We start from the raw sequence: 9816 nt of genomic DNA on the forward strand, positions 1-9816 counted from the left end.
TCCTATTGTTGTTATACTTTTCAAGAATATTGTTATTTGGTATCTGATCATTCCATGAAATGTTACATGCTGAATGCAAACAGCTCATGGAAAATGCATTTAGAGAGCTGATTTCATTCCTGTATTCTGTCTATCTACCATCTTCATAAAATAATATTGAGATAACTACACTACAATAAACTCGAATATTTATATTAAGTGACACAGCATGACTTTTCCAGCAACACTCAGATAATTTTCTAAAAGCAATGCTGGCTTTTCTAAGACACCATGATTTCACCATCAAGTCTAGCATTCAAGGCTACTATAGAACCAAGGAAGCAAAATAAACTGATGATATATAAATGGGTTATTGATTTTTATGATAGAGCTTGATTGTTATACATTTGAGTTCAGTTTTTGTGATAAGATTAAGAGCAAAAGCCTTGTCTACTTTGGAAATTTTGTTCATAAGATCTTGCATCAGTTCCAAAGAATGATCTGTGATTGCACAAATGATCTGCAAGAAGTAGTTCATATATTGTGCAGATGGAACTGTGTGGTAAGAAGCTTTATGTTTGTCTGTCTTTATTTGTCCCCTCTATGTAACGCCGTATGGCGAATGTTTATGAAATAAAGAAGCTTGCTTCCCAACCACATGGTTCTGGGTTCAGTCCAATTGTGTGGCACCTTAGGCAAGTGTCTTCTACCATAGCCTCAGGGTGACCAAAGCCTTGTGCGTAGACTTGGTAGATGGAAACTGAAAGAAACCTGTCATGTGTGTGTGCACCTTTGTGTTTGCGCTTGTCCTCCACCACCACTTGACAGCCAATGTTGGTGCGTTTAAGTCCCTGTAACTTAGCAGTTTGACAAAAGATCTGATAGAATCAGTACCAGGCTTCAAGACAGTGCCCCAGCATGGTCACAGTCATCTGACTGAAGCACGTAAAGGAAGATATAAATTCATGCTTAGTTTTAATATCTATATTGGACCACAGTGCATTGAACAGATTTGTACTGGAACAAAACAGAACATTTACACTAGCATTGCAGTCATCAACTCCATATTTAACATCATAACAGAGCTTCGTTATTTCTATTTGAAACATGAAAGGACCAAAACATTGACAGTCAGAAATTAGTTGCTGTCAGAAAGTCATGAAAAGAGAAAGTGACAGTTTTTGTGTGTAATACTCTCTCTTTTACTCTTTTAATTGTTTCAGTCATTTGACTGTGGCCATGCTGAAGCACCGCCTTTAGTCGAGCAAATCGCCCCCAGGACTTATTCTTTGGAAGCCTAGTACTTATTCTATCGGTCTCTTTTGCTGAACCGCTAAGTTACAGGACCTAAACACACCAGCATTGGTTGTCAAGCGCTGTTGTGGGGGGACAAGCACAGACACACAAACACCCACACACACATATATACATACACATGTGTATATGACGGGTTTCTTTCAGTTTCCGTCTACCAAATTCACTCACAAGGCTTTGGTCGGCCCGAGGCTATAGTAGAAGACACTTGCCCAAGGTGCCACGCAGTGGGACTGAACCCTGAACCATGTGGTTCGTAAACAAGCTACTTACCACACAGCCACTTGCGCATTTTTGGTTGAACATTTTATATGAACCTCCCTAGACACAACATTAAATGCTTTTATCAAATCTATAAAGACTGGATAATTCCTTGTGATGCTCTCTAGCTTCCTTCTAAACTTGCCTTAATACAAAGATCTTATTGTCTGTGCTTTGTCTAGTTTAAATTCCACACCAGTAACTTACTAAGATATAATTTGTGAACCAGATGTGTTTTGATACTATATAAAATAACATGAGCAAGGGTTATTCTAGTAACTGAGAGGAACATTATTCCATAGTGATAATCACAAGCTTATGAATTTTGCCCTTGTTTTTATATAGAGGAGCAATGGAAGCAGCCTTATACTGTTGGGGATCCAAACAACAATTTTGTAGAAGAGTTTAGTGAGAGATTTTAACAGTTGTACATCCATGAAATTTATAAATCTCAGAAGGCTTTTTATCTTGGCTTGATGCTTTACCATCTTTGCTGAATGATTTGAGGTTTATTTTTTTATAACAGTTGGGTTCCCACCTAGTTCTTTGGATATAGGTCCTGATTTAAAAGTAATTTTCTGTGAGCCTTGTGTCATTAACTTTGGCAAGTTGATATTGTAAGATGATAAAAACTGAACAACTAAAATTGCTTTTCTTTCTGTACTTTTTTTTATTATCCTGAAAAGTGTATATATTCCTGAGCAAAATTTAAAGTTATTCTAACACTGATTGTCACTACTGCAAAGTGAATGACCATGGATAGTAAAGCCCTCCTTCGGTCATGAATGACCATGGGATTGCACCGAGAAAGTTTCCTTGCAATGCACAATTCCAGGTAAGGTTGTTTATGGAAGACCAGCAGTTGTCCATGCATACCAGTCTCCCTTCTCCATGCCATTGGTGTTATACAAGGGAAAATATTGGCACCAGTGATGTTCCAACCCATTTCTACAGCTAAGTGAACTGGAGCTATGTGAAATAAAGTGTCTTACTCAAGAACACAACCCAGTCCAGAAATCGAACTCACAACCTCATGAAAGTAAGCTTGACACTCAAACTACTGAGCCATGGGCCTTCATTTCCCATGGTTATGGCTACTGACAGGAATAACTGAGCAAACTTTATTGTAGGGATTTTTATTACCCTACCCCTAGGTAATTATGGAAAGCAGTTTTAACTTAACAGGTCTGCTTTGCTACTGATAGAAAACTTGAATTGTGCATTTGTTCCCACTTATGCACAAAATGGTGATCATTCACAGTTGCATTTGTACAAATCCCAGACTAGGAATCTCCAGAAAAATCCTTTGCCTGCTCTACTTGCTTTGAAGGGAAATTTGATGTGGTTTTGATTCTGATCAGAATGTCAGGTGCATTTCCCCTCTAAAAACTTTTCTCTATTACATATCAATTAATCCATTGTCTATTTTCATTTAAACCATTTCAGTTGTGGTATAAATGTGATATTTTAATACATTTAATGACTTATTTTACCATACAATGGTACCAGGAGGTTGATGGCGAAAATTTATAGACTATATCTCTGATACTTTTAATATGACTAACACAGTTACGAATTATTGACTATATTTTTGTTATTCCTACTTTCAGTTTGAATAAAAATGGCCAGGAATTGTTAGCAATATTCCTATTCCTTTTAGTGTAACTAAAATGTTTTAGTCTATTTCTCTACTTTGGTTACTAGATTTTCTTTTTATAAATATTGAAATTTCCAAAAGCTTATTCCTGTTTTTGTATTTGTATTTATGATTTGATAAAAATAATGGGCAAGAATCCTAAAAGAACAGTGTCTATTTTGGCAATCTGACAATATTTACCCCATCCACCCTACCAGTTGCATATAATTTTGCTAATGCATATAGCTTTCTAAGAAATGTACTAAGATGGGGGATAAAGAAATTTCTCAATCCAAATTCTATAAAATCTTCTTTATATTTGACATTTGCCTTTCTGTATGCGTTCCTACAGATATTTCAGTGTAGTGTGTGTGTGTGTGTGTGTTTGTATGAAGCAAATCTATCATATTCCGAGGAAAATTTAAGCTCAGTTTAAGAGCATTAAGCTTATTTACGCCAGAGATACTGTTTCTGTGAATCATGACCAAAAAGACAAGCTGCTGTCAGCTTCTGAAATTAGTTTTCTTCACAAGTTTAGATTCTACATTCTTCTCCCTTTCATTCTAGTTTCTATATTCTATTATATCATAAGATGTCAAATTTTACTTACATCGAACACAAATGTCAGCTATCATTAACAGTGTGTTACTTTCTCTGATAACCTATGCTTTACTTGGCTAAACATCATTCAACAATTTAGCTATACAAAGGAAAGAGTAAATTGATGAAAAATTATTAAAAAAAAAACAATACATCTGCTTGCTGAAATTCTACACAATCATTTCTTTCTTTTCTCTTTCTATAAGTGATTATGAGATGAAAAATGAAACGCTTATTTCCCTTTTTTTTTATTCTCTTGATTGCTTTTTGTGAGGGGATGATAATGCATTTTTTAAAAATAGTCTTGACAATAAGCTGGCATATTATTTGCAAACAGACATGTATTAAATTATGTAGGTGCAAAGTATAAATGTTCTGAGTGATATTCAGTGATATGTTATTCATTACATGTAACATTATGTATCAGATCCACTACTCACACTAATAGGAATTCTCAAAAAATATCAAAAATAAATTCATGGAATATAAAAGCATTTCAATGAAAACCTAAGATGTTATTTAGATGTTTCAACATTTTGACTATTCTTCTTCTTTAAGTACTATACCAATAGGGATAGTAGACATAATCATGACCACCTGACCACATGACCACCTGACCCTATAGTATCTTCTATAGATTCTACTCCATTTGGAACAGGTCTCCTGCATGTAATTCCTTCCTCCATTACTGCTCCAGTCTCAAAGGTCATAGAAGCTATCCTTCCTCTGATATCTATGCCATTAAGTAAAAGGTTTAACTTTAGAGTGAGCACAGCTATAGAGGTGACTATGGAAAAAAGACAGGAAGAGTTATAATGCCATATTAGAGGAATGTATTGAGTAGAAATAAGATCTACAAGGTGAAAAAAGGAGTTGAGAATGATTGACAGTGAATGAGCTCATTTATTCTTTCTTTATCATTATCATTGTTGTTTGGTAACTGTTTTCCCTGCTGGCATGGGTTAGATGGTTTGACTGGAACTGTTAAGCCAGACAGCTGGACCAGGCTCCAGTCTGGTCTGGCTTGATTTCTATGTTTCCAACTACTCCACAAACTGTACAGGGTGCCTTTTACATGTCACTGACACTGGCCATGACTATGATTTCACTTAGTTTGACATGTCTTCTCAAGCACAGCAAATTACCAAAGGTCTTGGTCATTTGTCATGACCTCCATGAGACTCAACTTCCAAAGATCAGTTTCCACCACCCTATCCCACATCTTCCTAGATCTGCCTCTCCACAGATTCTCTCGACAGTTAGAGGTTAGCACTTCTTTACACAACTGTCCTTGTACATTTGTACCAAATGGCCATACTAGCACAGTCTTCTCTCTTGGACACTTCTTCTGATGCTGCATACACATAATTTTTCTCTGAAGACACATTGCGTCATACATGCACACTGACATTGCAAATCCAGTGGAGTATACTGGCTTCATACCTTTTAAGCCTTCACATGTCCTCAGCTGTCACAGCCCATGTTTTGCTGCCATGTAGCATGGCTATTTGCACACAGGCATCATACAATCTGTCTTTCACTCTGAGGGAGAGGCCCTTTGTTACTAATAAGGGTAGCAGGTCTCTGAACTTTGCCCAGCCTGTTTTATATGATGATCATCATCATCATGATGACACACATGCGCACACACGCACACACACACACACATTGGGTGTTAGAGCAAAATCTGACAATTTCCATAAAAGAAAAAGAAAACAGAATATCTCATCCAGAAGTAAAAGTATTTGAAAAATATAGTTCTATACTTAGGAGATGTGGAATTATGTAGATTATTTACATTTGATGGATATTTGTCCTTATCTTGTTTTTTTGTTAAGACAACGTTTCAGCTAATATATCCTCCAGTCTTCATCGGGTGTCTTGGGGAAATTTCAAACATGGGTTCTCATTCCTAAGGTATTTTTCTATGTTATTCTTATTAAGGTCACTGCTTGGAATTGAACTCGGAATCTTGGGGTCAGTAACCTGCACTCTTAACCACTATGCCATATGCCCATAGGCAATTATGGAGTGAATTTTAGAGCTTATAAATCTAATAGTTTCCTATCCTTCCTTAATAACGGTTCCCATATGCTACTCATATCTGCACTCGGTCTGATTAGAAGGTTGTTGTGTCCTAGCATATGTGCTGCTTCTTTTAGTTTTCATATTTTCCAGGGATGTTCTCTGTCTATTATTTTAACTTCATCCCACAAGGGGAAGTGGTCTCCATTTTTCCATACATGATCAGCTATCCCCGATTTATCAATATCTCCTTGTGTCACAGCTTTGCAATGTTCGTCTACCCTTATTTTAAGGGGCAGCATATTTCACCTTTGTATAACCTACCACAGCTGCATGGAATGGAGTACACACAGTCTTTAGTCATATTCTCTTCTATTGGTGGTTTTACTCGAAGGAGATATTTGCGAAGTGTTGTATTACTTTTGAATACTGTCCTGATGTCATATGGGCTGCATATCTTTTGTAACTTTTTGGAGAGGCCTTTCACATAGGGTAGACAGACTGTGGACAGTTTATTGGTTTCATCTTCTCTCTTCTTCATAATTGGAGTGGAGAGTATGCTTTTGGGGTAGTTGTTGTTTAATAGGTTGTTACTGAGCTTGATCATTTCTTCGTGGTAGGTATCACGATCGCTACTTATATTCATAGCTCGATGTTTTAGGCACTGAGTAATCCTTCTCTTTACACTCTATGGATGGTGGGAATTGAAGTTTAGGAATCGTCCAGTAAAAGTCGGCTTGCAATATACGGATGTCCTGAATCCATACTTGGTATATGTTATTAATAAACTGTCCACAGTGTGTCTACCCTATGTGAAAGGCCTCTCCAAAAAGATACAAAAGATATGCAGCCCATATGACATCAGGGCAGTATTCAAAAGTAATACAAGAGCAGTGATCCTTATCAGGGTCTTTGAGAATGGTGGCAAGATGGGAGGGAGCTATCAATAGTCTAGAGACTTGGCCTGAATCCTTGCAACAAAAATGAGCATGGGTATGGCTGCTATGTCATTTATGATGTTCACTTTGCAACCTAGTTTTAGGTTCAATCTCACTGAGCCACACCTTGAGTGAGTATGTTTTACCATAGCCACAGGTGAATCAAAGCTTTTTGAATGAAATATAGTTGATAGAAACTGCGAGGAAACTTGTCAGGGAGCTATTTCTGCTGTTGGGTGGTAGTTTAACATCACCACCTGGCACTAGGGCAGCCTTTAAACAGAGTCCACTCTGTTGCAAGTATCCAGGCCAGGTCTCTAGATTATTGTTAACTTCCACCCATATTATCACCACTCATGAAGACTCTGATAAGGATCACAGCTGTTACTTCTCCTCTTTTGACAAAGTCTTTAAAAGAAAAGTTAGTTCATGTTGGTTCTGTTTGCTTTATTTATTTAGAAGCTGAAAATATTTCTGTGACAAAATTTTAGATAATCCTGCATATACAATCAAAAATTTTCCATCAACAAAAATATACAACAGTCATTTGAGATGGGAATAACAGCAAGATAGGGTTAAAAAATTGTGCATATAAACAGTTAAATTGGATTTATATTTCCAAGTTATCAACTTGTAAAAAGCAACTAAAATATAGCAGTTGATGAAGACTTTGTGTCATCACAGTATTGCAGGATGTATAAAAGAGACATGTTAGCAGCCTCAAGAAGCACTTTAAATAGATTAACTGTAAAATTGGTCATACAGACCAAAGTATTTATTGAGATAATTTGATGATATTTAAATTGATAAACACAGGAAAGTAAAGATTAGTAATAATTTCATTTCAACTGAATTGCTATGAGAATTGATTACCCAAAGGAATAATTCTTTTCTCCTTTTTCTATACCTTTTCTTTATATTAAAGATTAATGATACACATTTCTTATTCATTGTTTTGTCTTCCATAAAACAATTAGTAATTTTAGAGATTTTTGTTTTGTGTCTCTTCGGAAGGAAATGATTACCAAATCATTATGGAACTTTTTTTTCTTTTTTTGTCTTAAATAGGGAAGGGAAAACATTTCAACTGTAAATCAATTGTGGAACAGCAATTTGTATATACCAGTTTATTTCTAATGGAGAAAATGCACTTTTATCTAGTGCTGATTGGTTGAAAATAACATAGAAATAAAGGATTCTTTTAAAATATTGACATATATAATGATGGTTGCCAATTCTCTCCTTGTGTAGTGATTTATGGTTCGGACATTATTGCAATTAATATTTTGAACTACAAATAGGAAATAACTTTAGTTGACTTGTTATTTATTTCTATATACATAAATATGGATTAGATTCGGTTTCGAGAAAATATAATTGTGAGGGCATAAAATGCCTTTGATGACTTGTGCTTAATTCAATATCACAACATGCAAACAATAGTTTCTATGACTCACTGCATATCTGATTATAACACTGACATGAGGGAGTCTAACTCAAAACAAACGTCTTAGGAGACTTTTGTAAATTACTGACAATTTGGTTTTCTTACCAACGTTTATAACTCTTTGCATATATATATATATGCATATATATATATATATATATATATATATACATATATATATACATATATATATATACAATATATATATATATATATATATACATATACACACACACACACACACACACACACACACACATATATAAATATATATATATACACATAAATATATATATTTAGACTATACACATGCATGCACATACACACACACATATATATATGTATACTGCTTCATGTTGGACAAATGAGAAAGGTGTGCTCAATACCTGCTATAAAGGATATGTTAGCACTGGTGTGAAACTCAAGTTGTGAGCTGAGTTGCTGTAGAGAAAAAAATTCTCTCTTATGGCAAAATGTGCAAAAATACCATATCTGTCCAATGCTTCCTCTTATCGGATTCCCAGATGTGGAATTTCTGGCTCTTTGGCCTCCCTCAATGGGAAACATCAAAGAGAGGTAACCCAAGACAGATTCAAAGCTGTAGTATTAACTACAATACAGTCAACAATAGTGAGTGAGGATAAAAGCAGTAACATCTGCACCAAGACCAAACAGTGATTAGAAATATATGAAATTTAGGTTAGTTAAAAATATTTTAAGGACATTTCAACTTCTAAAAGCAAGTGCCCTGCAATTACCGTGAAGAAAATACTCTCTTTTATGCTAAAAGACATAAAAACAACATATTTGTCCAATGCAACACCTTCCCGCCAATCTATAACTCTCAAAATCCTCTCATATCTGCTATCAATGCCCTTCTGCCACCTACTCATTACAGCCACTACTACATACCTCTGACATCCATCTCTGTCCCTGTATGTATCTCTCCCTCCCCTCACTCTCCTACATAATACATGATCTTATTTTCTGGTGCATCTATAGGTTTATTATACTGTTGTTCCCTGTTCTTCATGCATTGCCACAAGTCACTGTCTCCTTCCTGAGCTATTTCTTTTATCTTAATTGCAAACTGAAATTTACCCTCAGCTACCCCTCACCTTTCTAAATCTTTCATTGCATTCTTCTCCTTCCCATCTTTAGCCATATGTCACTCTTCTCTCACACTTACAAGAACGTATTCACCCATCCTTCTCAATCTTCAGTTTGAATTCTTTCCTACTTGCCCTTGTTGCACCTTGAGAGTACACTGGCACCTCATCACCAACATCATTAGATTCTTTTCATCTACTCCCCCTTACAGTTAGATAATGCAGGGGAGCTATGTATCTCTTCAGTGCCTGTCTTTCTATCATCCATTAGCTTTTTAACACCTGGCACAAAATCATCTCCTCTACTTCAACACCACTAAGTCAAGAAAGCTTCTTTTTCTAATTTTGCAAATTGCTAAACAACTTCACTAATGAGTACATTGTGTAAAGTGGTTGGCATTAAGAAGAACATCCAGCCATAGATGACAGAACTTGATGTAGTTCTTCAGCCAGTTGGATCCTGCATGGAAGACAGATATTTAAATATGTCACAAACATATTTTAGAA

General features: G+C 35.7%; 1 protein-coding gene across 2 annotated transcripts in view; it reads right to left on the bottom strand.

The window, feature by feature from the left end:
* Positions 1 to 9816, bottom strand: part of LOC106876367 (atrial natriuretic peptide receptor 3) — a 636698-nt gene that overhangs the window by 100590 nt on the left and 526292 nt on the right. The window lies entirely within an intron of this gene.

The sequence above is a fragment of the Octopus bimaculoides genome, chromosome 8 (assembly GCF_046866305.1).
Source record: "Octopus bimaculoides isolate indiv1 chromosome 8, ASM4686630v1, whole genome shotgun sequence".
Taxonomy (NCBI): Eukaryota; Metazoa; Mollusca; class Cephalopoda; order Octopoda; family Octopodidae; genus Octopus; species Octopus bimaculoides.